General features: G+C 39.1%; 2 pseudogenes; one reads left to right on the top strand and one right to left on the bottom strand.

The window, feature by feature from the left end:
• Positions 1-338: 338 nt before the first annotated feature.
• LOC113198804 (developmental pluripotency-associated protein 2 pseudogene) lies at positions 339-1,223 on the bottom strand (annotated as a pseudogene).
• A 1,571-nt stretch (positions 1,224-2,794) lies between these two features.
• On the top strand, positions 2,795-2,988 carry LOC113198883 (ATP synthase F(0) complex subunit j, mitochondrial pseudogene; annotated as a pseudogene).
• Positions 2,989-20,237: the final 17,249 nt, after the last annotated feature.

Here is a 20,237-nt window from a genome sequence, read left to right as displayed (position 1 = left end):
TCAGTTTCCCCATAAACCTAGCAGCTCTGCTTAAAAAAAAAAGAAATATATATATATATATATATATATATATATATATATATATATATATATAGTTAATACTTGAGTCTGACACAAATCATCAGGAGACACTGAAAATGAAAGATGGACAGAAACCAGCCCAGCATTCATCAGGCTGTGTGATGATTTGCCTATGGGCTCTCCACCACTTGTCCTGGGAGGGAAGAGGAATATTTGCAAATTTATGTCCTGTTTTGGGGCCAATAGTTGGAAAGCAGAAAACTTTTTGTCTGTTTCTTCTCAATTGCCTTCAGGTCAAAATAGTACTTCAACATTGCTTAAGGTGGCACCTTTTGGTCTCCTACAGTGCATTGCTTTTTCTCTCTTGTTATAATTAATCCTTTTATCATCTTCTTATTCCTTTTTACACATTCAGGGCATAACATATTATCTTCTAGTCCCGAGGGTGGAAAAATACAGGCAGGTAACAGGAAGAGGGAAATCATCCTCTTGGGAGTGTCAGGGACCCAAGTCTGACCTGCATGGAACTGCAGGCGAACCCAGCCTGCTGTTTCTGCAGAAAGAAATTGGCCATGGACCACACACCACCTGACACCAGAGGTTTGCAGCAAAAAGGCCTCCACAGAAGTAGGGATGGGACACGAATTCAGAGCCTTGCGCTGATTGGCTCTGGCAGCGATCCTTGCCCAAGATGCCCATATGGACTCCTGAGCTGAATTTACCACTTCAATCATGTTAGTCTCTTCCTCTCTTTTAACCTTATTATGACTTTCCTGAAGCCCTGCTGCCTTGGCCACTGCCTTCCATTTCCTGGAAACTGGCTTCAATCTGGCCTTCTGAGATGTTTCAGGAATATCATATTTTTGTTCGGGATATGCATGCTTCTGTAGCTTCAAATAAACCTCTATTTTCTGGCCATCAGTACTCAAATTATATTGTTGGCACCAGTTTCGCAAAGTCTCCCGAGAAACCTTATTAACTGGAGGCAAAATGGTCGGCAAGGGAAGGGGTAGTATTTTACAATTACGTTTTGTTTCAGGAAAGCAGACTTCCTGTTTGATTTCTGCAGTTGAAGAAACACTTGTTTCTATTGGATATTCTTGTTCCTCTGTAACTGGGACCAGTGTTAAAATCACATTTTCCTCATCGAATTGCTCCTCAAGGAAGTTCTTCTCCGTGACCCTGTCATTTGCGCCTGACATTTCCAGGAACACCAGTGCCAAATGCCAATGTCTCGGCTTGGCACAGAATCAGGAGCCACCACACAGCTTTGTAGGTTCAAACAGCAATTCTTTATTCCGGATCTCACACCAGCCTCCACACACGTTCAGGGGCAATCCCCATTCCCCCCCCACACACACACACACAATTCACGTCCTAAAATACTTTCTCTCCAGGAGAACTCAGCCGGAACTCAGGCTGCAGGCACGCCCTACTCCCAGCAGGAATAATCTTCAACCTCCAACTTCCCTAAAACTCCTATTGTCACGCCCTAAACCCAAGGACAGGGATACTTCCTGCAGGAATACACCCTAATCCTGGATCCACCCTGGTGATTGAGCAGGGTCACCTTTCTCAAACACAAGCAAGGTCGCAGCAAATTTCCAAGGCAGGTCCATTTAACATGGGGTACTCTGGCAAGGATTAGGATGCATCATTCCTACTTGGTAATGGCTCTCAGCACACCAGGAGATGGCAAAGGCAGCAGGGCTTAGGACAGCTATGCTGTGTGCTCCTCTTCCAAAAATATATTTTAAAAGAAAAAAAAGAGAAATAAGAATATAAGCAAAGATTTTTCTCTTAGATACTCCTCCCAGGAACATAGAACTAAACAGTTCATTTGTGAAACTGTTACTAGTGTCAACAAGTTCCATTTCCCTAGATGTAAAGATTGAATATCTGAGAAACACTGAGGCAATAGTACAAAGCAAGTTTTATTTAACGATAGCAACAGACTTTTCCCTGGAAGAAGAAGGGGACCTAAATCTGGTATCTGTGAGACAGGGATGTCCTGTCCCTTTTATACATTTTAGTTTTTATTTGTTTTCCTGTCCTCTTCTCCCATTATTTTGCTTCTTTCCTTTCCCCATTCTGCATGTGTGACCAGTGGCCAGAGGCTGAGCCTAAAGGTGAGGAGTAAATGGGCAGGGGAAGGGCTACTCAGGAGGAGCTTCTTTAACAGCCTTTGGGGAGGAACAGTTCCTGGTTGGCAGGTAACCTTGGTGAGGAGTGGGGAGGGGTAAAGGGCTCTGGAGATATTAGCATTTCAATACCCCAGAGGCAGTCTCTATCTTCCCAGACCCAAGTCAGCTTTCATCTTCCAAATCCCACTGGATCACTAATCTACACTAAATGCCTTTCCTTTGTTCTTGTTTCAAAATGACCCTAGAGGCATCTGTAAGAAGTTCAGAAGGAAGAGCAGGAAGATCAATTCAACAGTTCATTAATGAGGGCCACTGTGGCTCAATCCTTTGGGGACCTTTAGGACCCAGTTTAGAACAGATGCTAATGTTGTGCCACCTGAGGGTGTGGATGGTAAGGTGAAGGTTGTCCCTGGGAATGTTCTAAATTTGATTATGGTAATAGTTGCCCAACTCTGTAAATATACTCAAAGCCATTGAATTGTACTCTTCAAATAACTGAATTGTGCACTTTGTGAATTATATTTCAATAAAGTTGTCTCTTAAGAAGTTCTAAGGTTTACTGTGCACTCGGTGACCTTTGCGGATCAGCTTCACTGTCTAGTGCAGCCTGAGATATTGGTTCTGATGAGATGTTTCAAACCATTATTAAAAACTACTGGGTCCCCTTGAAGCCCTACTATACTCAGGTTTACCAAGAGATTTTGGTAGAAATGAGATTGATGAGCTTCATTGCTTATAAAATCAGGAGTGCTAATAAAAGAAGTAAAGCTTGGAAAGGTTCAAGTCCTGCACCTGCTCATGGTCATCATTAGCCAGCTTGCTTGAGTACTCAGCCAGCTAGCTTGAGTAAAGAATCGTTGGTATGCCTGTAAATCTAAGCAGGCTTTGTTAAATGGGAACACAAAACATCGACATAACCTTATATAAGTACCACTTACTATGTGGCATGAATAAATGATCTGTGAGATGCACCAAAGAAGGAGGAGGAGGAGGAGGAGTTATTCTAAGGTTTAAATCCTAGGGTCATTGAACACTTGGGAGCTTATGACATCTCTCCAACATCCATCATGAAATTTTGATAGGAGGTTGGGGAAGGACACTTGGAATTTAGAAGCGGTCTGGGATTAAGAAGTGAATTTGTGATTTCTTAACATGTACATAATACTTCAAAACCACTGTACTAGTAGAAATTGAACAAGAGAGATTTGAGACATAGTCTGGGGAATGCCAGTGCCTATAGGATAGTTATATATAATGGGACCAGCAAAGCAGCCAAAGAGGAAGGGCTAATAAAATACAAACAGACCCAAGAGTTTAGTGTCCTAGGGTAAAGAAAGTATTTAAGGGAAGAGCGATGCCCTCTTTCAAATGCTGCTGAAGCCAGATTTAAAGTTAGGTAGTCAGTGTAGTTAGGTAAATCGGGTCTAATATCGAGTGAAATCTAAAATGGAGGCCATGCTGGGAATGACTCAGGGAAAACAGGACAACTCATGGAATGTTAATAAAGTTCCGAAAAGGCCCTAGGCCAAAGTCCACCTGGAAGAAATGTTAATGAACAGCCCCCAACAGATTTGAAGACAGCCCATCCCAAAGAAATGTTAATGAAGCCCAGGATACAGCCCCCAACAGATTTGGAGATAGCCCATCCCAAAGAAATGTTAATGAACAGCAAACTTGACTCAGAAATGCCCAGATTACTTCTTTGGCTCACCTGTGTCCCAACCCTTCCCACCTACATTCCATCACCAAACCTATAAAAAGGGAACACATTGCCCGCTAACTGGATTCCACCTTTTGGGTCCCCTTCTTCCTCCGGGAGAAGTCTTTTCTTCTGTCCTTTAATAAATTTCTAATCTCTACTCTGGCCTTGCCTCGGCGTGCTTCTTTGGTGTTATTCTTCAACATTGGGGAGCAAGAACTCGTCACCGGTCAACAGCGGTAACACTGCCAACAGCTAAAGTAAGATGAAAACTATGATCCATCACAGTTTAGCTATGTGGAAGTCAATAGCAATTTGACAAGTGCTGTTTTGTAAAAGCTGTGAGAGTGAATGCCTGATTCATAAACAAGCAAATTACAGATATCAAGTAGAAATAATATTGAGAAGAGTTACTTTTCATAGGACCAGATAAATAATCCAGTAACTGCAGGGAGATAAGGAGTCTGAAAAATTGTGTTCTCCTTAAGATAGCAAAAATAATAGCATTTATAAGCTCATAAAATGGCCTAGCATTATTTTACAGAAGAGAGTCCTACTGCTGATGTGATGCTTTGGAATATGGAGGGGCAGGGAGATGGGAGGAGTTGATTTTAGCCTGGGGTATAGAGAGTCACCCTAATAAGAAAAGCTGAAAAGGAGGGCAGAGATCAAGCAGCTGGGTAGCTGTGGTGGCAGAAGCAGACAGGAGGGATCTTTTGGTGTCTTCTGCCATCCAAGTGAAATAGAAAGCAAGGTTTCAGTAAAGAGTGAAGAGGCAGGGGGAGGCACCATGGAAGGAGAAGAAACAGGGAAACAGTCAATGGCTGGGTCCTGGACCAAGGGCAACACAGTGTGGTACCAGGCAGATTAAACATCAGGTTGTAGTTAGTAGCAATGCACTGAAAATGAGACAAATCAGCAAGATTGTATATTCTTCTGGGCATGTTTAGCCAGAAAAGGATGGACCCTGATAAACTGAGTTGTATTTAAGCAGGGTTGGAATTATCAAAATGGGGAATGCTCACAATTTTGTAAAAACAAGAAAGAAAATTTTCACTAGAGGATAATTTTAGTGCTTCCATGGGGTGGGGCTAGGGTGGGGGGACAGAAAATTTATGGGCATCAATGGTTTAAAAAACAATACTTTTTTTCTTTTACATTCTCTTAGTTGCAAAAATCAACTCATTCAATCTATCTTATGTAAGCTAGTATTTGAGACTACCTCGTATAACCAAAGGCAGGAAGTAAAGCCAGATACCACAAGAAATTTAAATCTGAAAGCAATTAAAATAAATAAAAAATTCTGAGTCTTCCCCCTGTTATAGGGAACAGACGGGCAAGGTCCAAAGATAGCAGGAAACAGTTTTATTTGGTTTCAGCCAAGTTCCAATAGTACAGCTGTAATCAATTAATCTCCTGAACCTCCAGTTCAGGTAGTTTCAGAACGTTATACCCAGTATATAAGGGGAGGGACTCAGTAAAAGCAGCTTTTTGTTTTGCTGTTCTGGGAAACCCTTCAAGGACAACACCTGAGAAGGGGAGAGCTTCTTCTTCCCTTTCTTTCCTCCCCCTGCCAGCTGTTACCATGGAGCCCAATTGGTAACTTCTTTTATCTTAGAAATGTAGACATCTCTGTGAAGCTCCAGCTCAAGGCCAGAGGCCTTGTTAAATAAAGGATCTGTCTTGTTTTTTTGTTTTTTAAATCACATTTTGCATTTGCAAACACATTTCTACAAACTACTATACTGGATGAATGTTTGTGAAAAACTAGTAAAGGGGCTTTCAGCACCTGGAGTACTGATTTCTTCCAGGCCAGTGGCCAAGTAAAATAGAGAAACGTGAAAATAGTAAGTTTACCTACATTGAACTCTTTTGTAGAGACTCTTTTGCTGATAGTCCTAAAATCAATTATGGTGAAGATTTCTGGAGAAGCTTAATTAAGATTTTCTGTGGAGAAGGGGGTGCCACTACACCCTCTCACTTGTGTATATTTTCTCTCTGGGTTTCTGCATCAATGCCTTGGGTCCCTCTGTTTGCCAAATGAAGCACAGAACCCCAAAGTGGCTGCTCTTCTTCTCAGCTCATAGTTCCAGAGACCATCATCACATGGCTGGGTCTTTGTCTTAGATAAAACCCACAGAGGCAAGCTGATTGCCTCAACTTGAATCAAGTCTCACTATTTGGCTCAGTGAACCAGACCTAAAAATAGGAGGTTAGCTGGTCAAAATACAGCAGTCGCGCCACACCACTTCAGCCAAAAGTGGGGATGAGAGGTAACTGCAAATGAAATGGCCAAGCAGGACCCCAAATATAACTCCAAAAGAGTACTATGATTTTTATAATATAAGTAGTTTCAAATACATAGTAACATGTAAGGTACCAAGAAATATTTTTAAAAATCAGAGTTTCCCTCTTTTTGCAAAAAGATTCCTTCTTTTTTTTTTTTCATGTAGCTTTTCGTGATTGTGATTTCTGAAAAATCTTCCTTTGAGGCATCATGTCCTTCACAGCATGGAATGAGTCTGACTGGCATAGATCATATTTAAGAGTAAAATTTACTTTGTGAGTAAACATCAAGAAAGCTAGTGCAAAATGAAATTAATGAAAACATGAGAAATTCTGAGGAATTCCTTCCTTCTTCTGTGAATGTCCAGTGAATACTTACCACATGTAATTAGACGTGGAAGTTAGATTAGAGGCAATAGTCATGAGATAAAACTGAAACAATAGCCTCTGCACGCATTTTCTTTTAACATTATTTCAGTTGCATAAATTACACATAATACATGTTTATGTATTTGAAAATTCAAATAAAGCAATAAGCAAATATCGAAACAGAAAAGGCTCCTTTTATCCTGCCTCCCTCATCCCTGACTATTCCCAATTCTATTAGACACAGAGTCTCTGGTTTAATCCCTAGATCCTTGATCCATTTTGAGTAAACTTTTGTGCACGGTGAGAGATAGGGATTCAATTTCATTTTGTTGCATATGGATTTCCAGTTTTCCCAGCACCATTTGTTAAAGATGCTATCCTTTCTCGAGTACATGCTTTTGGCACCTTTGTCTAATATAAGATAGTTGTATATTTGTGGGTTAGTCTCTGTGTCCTCTATTCTGTACCATTGGTCTACTTAGCCTATTTTGGTGCCAATACTATGCTGTAAAACCACTATTTTAGATTTTAGAAGCTGTTCAGTCTGTGATATCCATTAATAAAGGAACTGTTGTGATAATAATTGATTTGAAAATGAGATCTGAACTACAGATTCAGTGGTGAGTGATGGAAATAAGTGAGTTTACAAAATTTATTAGATACCAACCACAGTGTCAAATGTGCCTTTTAAAAAATAATACATCACATTCTTACAATACCTTGTTGTGGTTTATGTTGTTACCCTGGTTAAAGATGGCTCAAGCAAAATGAACACTGTGGAATTGTATAAATTTCTCAATAAGTAATATGCAATAAAGATAAAAGTCTCTGCAGGTTTTTTTCAAAGGAGAAAAATCCCTTGAAATATGACTTTTGTGGACTTTGCGTCATGTGTATAGAAAGAGAATTACACCACTTTGAATAGGCATTGGAGGTTTTCTGATCTTCAGTTTCTTCTTTAAATTGGAAATAATAATGTCTACTTAGCAGGTATTATTGTTATGGTCTAAATATTTGTGTTCCCCTAAAATTAATATGATGAATCCTAATCCCCAATGTGTACTGAGAAATGGGTATATCAAGACGTGATTATGTCATGAGGGTAGAGCACTCATAAAGGAAAATAGTGATCTTTAAGGGACCACAGGGACCAGGGTATTTCCCTGCTACCATGTAAGACACTACTTAGATGGTACTATTCTATGAGTCAAGAAATGGGCCCTCAGTGGACACTAAATCTATTGGTCTCTTAATCTTGGATTTCCCAGCTCCCTAACATGCAAGAAATAAGTTTCTGTTGTTTATCAGCCACCCAGTTTATGTCATTTTTTACAATAACCCAAAGACGAAGACAGTTGTATAGTGAACACACAACAGCAGTTTTGCCATGAGCCTAGCCTTTCGATGACTCCAATTCCAACTGATGGCAGAAAATTTCCATGCATACTGGCAAAACATCACCCAAATGTCTGCTTTGTTGTTCAGTTTTTCTGCCTCAGAACTCATTCTGAAGGTATGATTCCTCAGCGTTACACCGGACAATCCAGAAACATGGAAGCGTGAGCACCCTCAGTCAATGGGGAAGAGGAGTCAATGAATAAATGTCCCAGTTTTCTGTTCCTTGGAAGGACAATTCTGAAGCCCATTATATATAATTTCCTAAGGGGTCCCCATTAAAATCAAGCACCAATTACCCATAGAAATAACTGGCTCAATAATGCATCCATAATTGGCTTCCTGGAACATCTTTCAAATAACCTACCTTCACTCAAAGGTTTTTCGAGATTTGGCTATGAGAAAAAAACTAAATGAAGATGTTATATAAAGTGCTTTCAACAGTGCCCAGTACAAAATTTCACAGTTGGTTCATGATAGTTCCCTTCTCTGAATCTCTTCAGTAATGCTTACTAGTGAATCAGCTTTCTAGTTCTTGGCAATAACTCATTCTGGACAAAACAGTGCTCTAGAAAGGGTAGTCACATAAGGCTACTGAGGACTTAAAACGTGCAAGTCCAAATTGAGAGGTGATAATAATGTAAGCTGCAAAACATTTCAAAAAGTAAGGGGAAAAGAGAATATATTTTGTGAATAATTTTTATACTGATTTGCTGATATGGTGATACTTCTATATTTGGTTGAATCCAATATATGATTAACATTGATACACCTGTGTCTTCTTTTAATAATATGGTCTACCAACAAATTTTAAACTATTTTAGTGATTTATTATACTTCCATTGTACAGCACTGCCCTAGACTTTGTGTAAAAGTTATTTTTATAAGAACAGAGAGAGACAAATATATATATATATATATATATATATATATATATATATATATATATATATATATAAAGGAGAGAAAGAGAATGTGTGTATGACTCAGAATATTCAGCAAGATATTTAATTATAAGTCACAGAAAACTTAGGCTAATGTAAGCACAAAATATTTTATTAACAATTAAAGGAGGCTAAAGTCAAGTACACCATTTTTAGACAGTTTCAATATGGCTGCCATTATTCCCCTTCCTATAACCAATCCCATGGGAACATGCCTTTAAAGCCCCTCTGTCAAAAAGTGGAGTGCATTTTTTTTTACTCTTTGATTTGGGGTGGACTTGTAACTTCCTTTGATCAAGAGAAAGTAGCAGAAGAAACAGCTGCATCATTTCTCCAGTCTTCATGAAGACTTTCCTTCTTGGAACCCTGTTCAGGTGCCCTTTGAAAGAACTCAGGCTGGCATGGTGGTTGACAGGGATATGAAATTTAGTTGTTCCCAAAACTCAGCTGACAGTCACCCAAACCACAAAAACAGAACTGCCTTGCTGACCAGCAGCTGATTTCAAACACATGAGCCCAGAGCTACTCAGATAAAACCAGTTCAAATTGATGTTTCCACAGAATCATGAGCTAAACAGGCTACAAAGCTCTGAGGTGTCATGTGTCAAAGATACATTTAAAGGGTAGACCTTATTCAGATAATAACCATGGCAAGGGGAAAGAAGGTCCAGCACCAAAATGAACTCAACTTCAATTTGTGAAGAGGTAACTAAGCTTTTTAAAAGGATAATGAGGAAATAGGGAAAGGATGGAAATGGGCAGAAACTTAGTTTGTTAATTGTTGTTTAAATGAAGGAGAAGCAAACTTCTTTTGTCTTCGGGACAGGACATAGTGGTATAAGTTGGAGCAAGTCACCTAAAGGGCTGGAAAGCTGAGCAGGAGTTATTTTCTTAATATTTATATTTCAAAGAGATTAGCTTTTCTCACATACTTGAGAAGACAGTTATGGGTGGTTCTGCCCTACACTCCGTGCTGGCGATGGAATTTGAGTTTCCTCTGCATGTAACCTACCTACAAAATAAAGCTAAGAAAGAGAAAATGGCGAAGAAACCACAGGACACAGGAAGTACTTTTGGAAAGAGGGAGGGATCACAAGATGGCGGAATAGAGGAAGTCCTGTTTCTGGCTGCTCTGTGGATGAAACCAAAAAAGCAGATAGGCAGCTTCTCCACAAGGTCTCACCTAGAGGGAATTTTGGAAAGAGGGGATGGGGCAGCTCTTCAATCTTAAGGGTCAAGCTTCTGCACTGGAAAGAGAGAGCAAGAGCCTGTGTTTGTTTTATTTATATGCAGGAAACATCAAAGTTTTTTTCCATGGAATGCTCTTTTGCCAAATTAGGTAGGAGGTGGGCTGTACAGTTTCCAACTGGTTAGCCTATCTCTGGAGCTATGAGATTGGTCTCCCTAGCAGAACAAAGACAGAGGTCACTGCATTGTACAATCCATCCAGTGGGGGGAGCCACAAAATAGATTGCAATGGATTGCAACCTAAACCTCTTTGGCTCAAGGCCCAGAGAAGACACTCAAATAGCTCAGAGGTGGCTTCCCACACATGGTAGAAGATCTACATCTCCAAAGGGAGAGAGAAAGAATTGACCATCTTGCAAGTTTTTTAGGGAACATGTTGCAATAGCTGGAATTCAGTTCCCATCTCTCTATTACCAGATTCGGGTTAAAAAAACAAACAGTAATTCTCATGGCAACCTTCTGCTTTCCCAGGCAGACATCTAAAGGGGGCCGGGGCATTTTACTCTGTGGATGTGGCCTTGAACTGGAAAGCATGTTGTTGTTTATTCAAGTCATTCAGTGTGTGTATGTGCATGTACCTTCATGGAATGGGATGGCAGGGGCAAAAATCACAAGCACTAAGAATCTGTAATTTTTATAAGCCTCAGTTGAGGCCTTGTCAAAAAGTAGCCTGTCTAAAATTTTGTCTAAAAGATACCTTTTGTAAATTGCCATTTCATTTTGGGATGACTTATTATACAGTAAAATCTAAAAAATATGTCTCAAATCAAGCCACAGAACCTGCCCAGTGGAAACTCCATCACCCTCCCTCTGAACCTCAAAACTTGAGTTTGCACTGCTGACTCACTGGATGGTACTACCCTTTGCCACCGCCAGGAGCACCAGAATGAATTTTGTGTGGTCCATGACATTTGGAATCACTAACCTCAATTTAAAGTCTGATGGATGGAACCTAAGTCAAGCCCTAGCTTCACATTGGCATCTTAACTTTCTGCAGTGCAGATGGGTTCTGTTCAATGAAACAGAGAATTCTCCAATACAAAATGTTCATGCTAGCTAAGTCAACAAAACAAAAACCAAATACTATTCCATGTATCATAATATGGTTTGTCTCCATAGCTTACAACCATGCCTGAAATACAGTCCTCCTCCTCCTCCTCCTCCTCCTCCTCCTCTCCCTTAATACCTCCTTCTTCAGCTCCCTTGAGAACTATTTCCAGAATTCCCTTTTTACCAGTCCTGACCAAATTATAAAATGCATACAGATGCATGAAACCTAGCAAAGTCATTAGAACTCCCACTGTTTCTTTAGGTCCTTGGATCACTGTTCTCATCACAAAAAATCCTTGAGTCATAGTGACTGAAATCTTTCATTCATTCCCTAGTATCTGGCATGATGCCTGGAACATAGTAAGCCCTCAGGTCTTGCTTCTACACAAATAAAGTAGGGATCTTATGGAAGAAATGGGAGATTAATTTTATAAAATAGGTTGGTGTCTGATTATGGAGCATGTCAGTGTAACTTATCTCAGAGACAATATGGTTCCATTGAAGGCTTTTGTACTACTTATTAGTAGGACTCATATGGAGTCAGTGTGTGGGATGCAAAACAGAGAGTGAGACACAGCCTAGCTGGCAGGCTTTTGTGAAGTGCTGGGTATGCACATAGAAGAAGGTATCCATGGCAATGGAAAAGAAGAGCTGGATGCAAGTGATAAAACTAAGATCTGGAATCTAATTAATTCTAGGGGAAAAAAGAATGGAAGAACTGTGTCATATGTCAAGTAACAAAAAGATGAAGTTTATTTGTTTTAAATTGTTGTTGTAATGGTAATTTTCTTGTGGCCCTAAGACCATTCCCTCATCCCTATTCTTTCTGAGGCATTCTCTAACTCAGGAAACATTGCTGCAGAACAGAATAAAAGGATGACATGTTATTTGCTATTAGCTTCAAAAGCAATGCTGTAGGTCAGCAAAGACATTGGAAGAGTGCTCGCAGAAATAAGTCACATCCTTCTCCCCATGCAAGCTCCACTACCCAGCAGGTAAGAGCCTTTTGAGTAGGATGCAAAGAATTCATGGAGTAGCAGCAAAGGGCTTATGTGCATATGCAATGATAACTAGAAACTAACCCTATCCCTAGGTGTGTAGCCTGGGAAGAAAAGTTGGAGGAGAGTTTGGTGTTTTAGATATAGTGCATTAACTTGGTACTCCAGCATCAGGGCAGAAACTGTAGTATGGATCTCTAAATAATAATGATATTGGGCCAGTATTTAGATGTGATTCTGTGTGACATCAAGGGACAAAAAGGCTCTGATGACAGCTCTGACCCTACCTCAGAAGTGGACAAATAAACTTTCCTTGCTTCCACAAACAGGGCTTAGAATTTACTTGGAAGACATGGCTGAGGGTGAAAGGGACTTGAATTCTTAACCCAAATGCAAGAATGAGACTTTTATAATCTCAGAGATTTAAGGAAGTAGATTTTGAAAGAATGACAACTGCCATGACCAACTTCCTACCTGACCACCCTCAATCCCATATCTCCATCCTTTCAAAAATTACACTGGAAACAGGACTAACACCCTGAAGAAGAGAGAAAAGTAAACTTCAGAAGTGAGATGGTTTTAATCTTGAAGTGATCAAGAAAGCATGATAAAAGCTAAGTTCACCTGGAAATAACTAGATTTAGTTTTCTACCATCAAGGAAATAGGGCATATGATAGAAATTAAGTTCAATTAAGGGAAAATAGAACGCCTGTTTTGCATGTATCACTTTAGGACCCATAAAAATGATATTTTAACAATTATAAAGAAGTTTACTGGATTTTTAAAGGATTAAGATCTCTCTTTGGGGAACTATGGCGTGTGTTATTTTAAAATGAAAAGAACATAATAAATCATTGATTGAAATGATTCAACACTAAATTGACATTAACAACGTGAATTACTATTTTTCTCCTCCCTGGACTGCCCCTGTGAAGCATGTTCTAATTTTAATTTAATCTGTGTTTGTGTCATCAGGTGATTCTAGTCAATATTCTTCAGCAATTCAAAGATTTCCAATCCATTCTTGTGTCAGCTGAAGTCTAGAGAACTCAGAGAAGATCATTAACTATTGAAATGGATGTGTTGTTAGGATAAATTCTACATCAGTCCTTCTTAATTGGGGATGTGGAGCGTAGTCTGTTACTCAGGGGACAGTCAGCAGTAGCTGGAAGTAGTTTGGGTTGTCACAATTTGAGGACATGCACTAGCATTTAGTAGGTAGAAACCAGAGATACTGCTAAACATCCCCAATGCACAGACAGCCCCCACAAGAAAGCATACTGGGAATAGCATCACTATCCAAAAACAAGTTTCAAACAAATAAACTATAATACATTTATATGCTGGTGGATGAACTACTGATACATACAATAGCATAAATGAACCACAGAAATGTTAACACTGAGCAAAAAAAAAAAAAAAATGGACTCAAATGCATACTGTTATTTTTTTCTACTGTAGCAAAAATACCTGAGATGATCAACTTCAAAAGACAAAAGGATTATATATATAGGAAAAGAAGAACTTAAATTAGCACTATTTGCTGAAGATATGATTCTATTCTATGTAGAATACCCAAAAACTATACCAGAAAACTTCTAGAACTAGTAAATGAATTCAGCAAAGTAGCAGGATATAAAATCAACACTCATAAATCACAGGCATTTCTGTATATCAGTGACAAAGCCTCTGAGAAGGAGGAAAACTACCCCATTCACAATAACCTAAAAAAAAAAAAAAATAAGATACTTAGGAATCAACTTAACGAAAGAGGTGAAAGATCTATATAATGAAAACTACAGAACCCTAAAGAAAGAAATCAAAGAAGACCTTAGAATATGGAAAGATCTACCTTGCTCTTGGATAGGCAGAATTAATATTATCAAAATGACCATACTACCAAAAGCACTATACAGATTTAATGCAATTCCCATCAAAGTCCCAATGGCATTCCTCATAGAAATAGAAAAAGCAGTCATGAAATTCATTTGGAAAAATAAGAGACCCAAAATAGGTAAAGCAATCATTAGCAGGAAGAGTGAAGCAGGTGGCATAGCTATACTAGACCTTAAACTATACTACAGAGCAATAGTAACAAAAACAGCATAGTATTGGCACCAAAAGAGATGGGTAGACCAATGGTACAGAATAAAGGACACAGAGACTAACCCACAAAATTACAATTATATTAGATCACAAAGGTCCCAAAAATATGCACTGGACAAAATATAGCATCTTCAACAAATGGTGCTAGGAAAACTGGAAATCCATATGCAACAAAATGAAATTAAACCCTTCTCTCTCACCATGCACAAAACGTAACTCAAGGACCTAGGAATTAAACCAGAGACTCTGTGTAGATCAAAGACCTAGGAATTAAACCAAAGACTCTGTGCATAATAGAAGAAAAAGTAGGCCCTAATCTTCATCATGTGGAATTAGGCCCCAACTTTCCTAATAAGACTCCTATAGCACAAGAATTAAAACCAAGAATCAATAAATGGGATGGAATCAAACTAAAAAGTTTTTCCTCAGCAAAGAAACAATCTGTGAGGTGAACAGAGAGCCTACATCCTGGGAGCAAATTTTTACTCCTCACACATCAGATAGAGCACTAATCTCTAGGGTATATAAAGAACTCAAAAAGCTAAGCACTGAAAAAACAAATAACCCAATCAACAAACGGGCCAAGGAACTGAACAGACATTTCTCAGAAGAGGATATACAATCAATCAAAAAATATATGAAAAAATGCTCATCATATCTAGCAATCAGAGAAATGCAAATCAAAACTACTCTAAGATATCATCTCACTCCCGTCAGAATGGCAGCTATTATGAAGATAAACAACTATAAGTGTTGGTGAAGATGTAGGGAAAAAGGTACACTCATACATTGCTGGTGGGACTGCAAATTGGTATAGCCAATATGGAAATCAATATGGAGATTCCTTGGAAAACTGGGAATGGAACCACCATTTGACCCAGCTATCCCTCTCCTCGGACTATACCCAAAGGACTTAAAAACAGCATATTACAGCCACATTAATGTTTATAGCAGCACAATTCACAGTAGCTAATCTGTGGAGTCAACCTAGATGCCCTTCAATGGATGAATGGATAAAAAAAAAATTGTGGCATACATATACAATGGAATTTTACTCAGCATTAAAAGAGAATAAAATCATGGCATTTGCAGGTAAATGCATAGCATTGGAGAAGATGATGCTAAGTGAAGTTAGCCAATCCTCAAAAAACAAATGCCCAATGTTTTCTCTGATATAAGGAGACTGACTCATAGTGGGGTAGAGAGAGGGAGCAGATAGGGAAGAGGGGTGTGAGGAAAAGGGAGGGGGCAGGGGATTAGCAAGGACGGTGGAATGTGATGGACATTATTATCCAAAGTACATGTATGAAGACTCAAATTGGGTGTCAACACACTTTATATATAAACAGAGATATGAAAAATTGTGGTATATATGTGTAATAAGAATTGTAATGCAAAAAAAATAAAGTACATGTATTAAGGCATAAATTGGCATAAACATACTCTATATACAAATATATGAAAAATTGTACTCTATATGTGTAATAAGAATTGTAGTGCATTCCACTGTCATATATTTAAAAAAATAATATCAATAAAACTAAAAAAAAAAAGATAAGAGGATAATTTTGGCTCATAGTTTTAGAAGTTTCTATCCCAGGTCAACTGGTTCCATTGCTTTTTAAGACTGTAGTAATGAAACTGGAGTTTGAGACAAAACTCCAATCTCTGCTTCTGCTGGTAGGTGAGATCTTTGTAAGCTGGACGCCTCTTCAACAGAGAAAGACATTTGTTGTGTGGGCAGCTGGTCACAGCAGGCCCACCGGCAACCATTCCCAGGGTCACAGGTGGTAAGGCCAGGTTCTTCTCCGCTGCTATCCAGCAGCATGTTACAGATCTAGATGGCGGGCTGTGCCCTCCCATGTTGCAACAGACCCCAGCTACTCACTGCCAACTTCTTTCCAAGTTCTTTTCTCCCCAAATCTGAAGAATAAGATTCGTGGGACAACAGAAGGCAAGAGTGACAAAACACACACACACACACACACAAAAAAAAAAAAAAAACAGCCCAAGCAATAAAAGGCTAAGGAACTTAACCTCTCTAGCAATTAGAGAAATGTGAATCAAAACTACATGGAGATTCCATCTCACCCAAGTCAGAATGGCAATGATGGAGAACATAAGCAGCAATAAATGTTGGTGAGGATTTAGGGAAAAAGATTCACTTATACATTGCTGGTAGGACTGCAAATTGGTACAACCACTCTGGAAAGCAGTATGGAGATTCCTCAGAAAACTTAAAATAGAATCACCATTTGACCCTGTTATCCCACTCCTCAGTTTATACACAGAGGACTTAAAATCAGCATACTACAGTGACACAGCCACTTCAACGTTAATAGCAGCTCAATTTACAATAGCCAAACAAAGGAATCAAACTAGATGCCCGTCAATAGATGAATGGATAGAGAAAATGTGATATGTATACACAATGTAATATTACTTAGCCATGAAGAAGAATGAAATTATGGCATTTGCCAGTAAATAGGAACTGGAGAATATCATGCTAAATGAAATAAGCCAATCCCCCCAAACCAAAGGCAGAATGTTCTCTCTGATATATGGATGCTAACCCACAACAAGGGAGGGGAAGATAAGAAGTTCATTGGATTAGACAAGAGGGAATGAAGGGAAGAGAGGAGGAAAGGTAATAAGAAAGACAGTAGAATGACTCAGATATATCTTTCCTATCCTCATAAATACATGACCTAATTCCACATCATGTACAACCACAATAATGGGATCCCAATTGGAACAAGTTATACTTATTCTATTTATGTATAATATTTCAAAATATACTCTACTGTCATGTAAAAAAACTGAAAAAAGGCAATAGTGAAAGGCATAGAATTTATTAAATCATGAAGAATGGAAACAGGACTCTTTCAATGTCAAAGGGGAGCCCATAAGGGTTGCCACCTGAGTATGCTATTCTAGGGGTTTACATAGCACTTGGGTCCAAATTTTTACTAATCAGAGTTTGGAAAAATGCTAACATTATTGCTCAAAATTTATGCCAACTAGGGTTGTGAAAATTACTATTGCTATTGATTAACTCTTGAGTCTGAACTTCCATCCTGGTCTGCTTCATTTCCGTTTTTTCACCTCTCATGGGAAAGCAGGAGGTTGAGGTCATGGGATCATGGATGCTCAGGGGTTCAGGACTGTGGTGCTGTGCAGAGCAGGTGTCTGCACCTGGCCAGGTCAGGCTGCCTCAGTGCAACAGGAAGACGTGTCCCGGCTTGCTTCAGCCCTGGCTCACTGTGCTTCAGGCCCATACCAACATGGTGGGCTCCTCATTGATATGGCCTGTGCTTGCCACCTGCACTCCAGCTTGCCTGGATCCACCACTCTGGGACAAGGGCTTGACTTCCACAAGATAGAAGAACACCCTGGTGGGAATACTAGCAGAGGGAGCTCCTCACCTCACGGTGGCTGGAAAGTGAAAGAGCAGAAAGAGCCAGTGTTCCAATATCTCCTTCCAAAGCCTGCCCCTAGTTGCTTAACTTTCTTCCATTAGGTCTACCTCTTTAAGGTTCTACCACCTCTTTTTAAAGACCAGATGAACTGGGTTTAAAAGAGCTGCCTGCAACATTAAGCTCAGAAAGTGGCGAAAAATCATGGAATACAGACGTAAGTTTTTCAGATCGAGGGAGGGACAGACAGCTCTTCAACCTTAAGGGTCAGCTTCCAAACTGGAAAGAACACAGGAAAGAAGAGAGTGCTTGCACCCAGAATCCCTTTATTTATAGCAGGGGCATCAGAGAGGGATAAAGCTTCAAAGGTGGAGTCTTGCTCTGTGATGTCCCATGGTCAGCAGATTGAGTGACATCTTGGTGAGTCATACCCATCTCAGGTGCTGTGTGGAAACTTAGGCAGAACTAGAGGGGGAGGCGAACCTGCATCTTGCGTTCAATCCCTGACTGGGAGTTGACAGAGCCAGGCCTGTCCCCTCAAGAGGCTACTATGCGCAACACAATTCACACACAGCGCATGGATGGCTCGTGACACAGCATTACAGCTTAGTGATAAAGCCTTTAACACGGGGCATTTGGGAGACCCTTATCCAAACCATAGCAAATACATACTTAATGACTCCATCTACATAAATTCAAAACAGGTAAAACTAATTTATATTGATATAAATCAGAAAAATTATCTCGGGTGGGATCCAAGCAGGAAACAAGGATTTTACTAAAGTGATAGAAATGCTTTATATCTTGACAATAGTGTGGTCCACATTGGTATTGGCAATGATATGACTTCCATTGATTGTAATGATAATAGTGTATTCATTTGTTATTGAATAGTATATAGCAATTGGTATGTTTCATCACATGCAAATTTTACCTCAAAAATGCACACCATTTTGAGTTTTTAAAATGTACAGAAGTTGAGAGAGATGTACATTTTATAAATTTAAAAATCATAACGCATTCTGCTGGAAAAACACTGAGAGAAATTCTGTTGGAGTGTGACATATTTCCTGTCTACCAAGAAAGATCTGTCCTTTTATCTTTTTAGGTATAAGTGCAGAGTCAAGATTATACATGGGATTGTTGCACTCAGGACCACAATGCTTTAATGCAATGGAAATTTCTAATAGTGAGGTTCTTTTCTCTACTACCAAGAATTAATTATTTCTCTACCTACAGTTGTCAACACAAAATACAATATTACCAAATTTTATTTTAAGACAACAATATTGGAAATATTTTTGTTAGTTGTAGAATTAAATGTCTCCCACTTCATTTTTCTTAAGGTCCAAAGAAAATGTGTCATTTGATGAGTAAGTTCATCTGCCAAATCTCAGAACTCATCACAAGAGTATAGAAGAGACCAAATAACTGTGGGTAAAAGATCAACAAAATCTTTTGTCCTTTATGAACAAACTTGACCTTGAGTTAACTTTATATCACTGTTTCCCTGGAAACCTGAAAATGGTAAGTTGGAAGTGGTGCTACTCGGCACCAATATTTCTTATGATAAAAAATGACAAATTGTATCTGGCAGGAGAGAAGCTATATATGAACTATAAATACCTGGTGGGAAATCATAGCTTTGGGCTCTCTGAATGCAATGACCTTCATAGCAAGGCTGCTTGCAAGGACTCTGGAATTGACACTTCAAATGTTGTTATAAGACATAAACTTTCCTGTTTGAGAAAGATGGACTACATATATGTGTCTCATCTTCTTGCACCTGAACTGTCCACTTGGCAGCCAGAGATTAGCCGCCTGGCATGAGGACTCCTGCATGAAGTCTTGCTGAGGGGGAATGCCTGATGCTGCCCTATAACCTTCTAATAAAATCTGATGTCAAATATGCCCTATGGAAGTCCTGTGAGTCAGAATTTTTAGAGACACCCTGTTGAGCATTGCAATAAGTCTGTACACAACACAAATGCCTAATACAGAGTGGTAGTGCATGAATTTGCCTTTCATGATTGATGGGACATTCACTGCTGTTAGAGTCATGTTTATCTCTGTCACTATGGATGAGTTACTCTAAGTCACTTTTCAATGCCACAGTATAGAGTGGAGATGTCATCTGCTCTAATACAATAGCAAGAATTAACATAAGGAATATTTAAAGTATCTTTGATCTCCTTAGAGGAAAGCACTACAAAAATAAAAAATATGCTTTAGTACAGGCAGGGCTGCTAGTATTATTTCCTCTGCGTTTTTCACAATCTTTGGGGGGTTTTCCCTACAAATATATACATAAATGGTTACCCTTTCTAAACTAATAGTTTACATGTATCAAAGGTGAAAATCATAATTTCTCCTCTCTATCTGATTAATTCCCTGTAGCCATCATATGTCATAATTTCACAAATCTAAAGCTAACAAAGGAAATGTTCAAATGCCATAAGAGAACTTGGTAATCACAGCATAGAGAGAAACAAAGAATGGAAATGCCAAAATCATTTTTCAACAGAGAGACAAAGTTTGAGACAGTTAGAGTTAAAAGTAT

Source organism: Urocitellus parryii, chromosome 2, assembly GCF_045843805.1.
Source record: "Urocitellus parryii isolate mUroPar1 chromosome 2, mUroPar1.hap1, whole genome shotgun sequence".
Classification (NCBI taxonomy): domain Eukaryota; kingdom Metazoa; phylum Chordata; class Mammalia; order Rodentia; family Sciuridae; genus Urocitellus; species Urocitellus parryii.
This window is presented reverse-complemented; position numbering and strand designations above follow the sequence as displayed.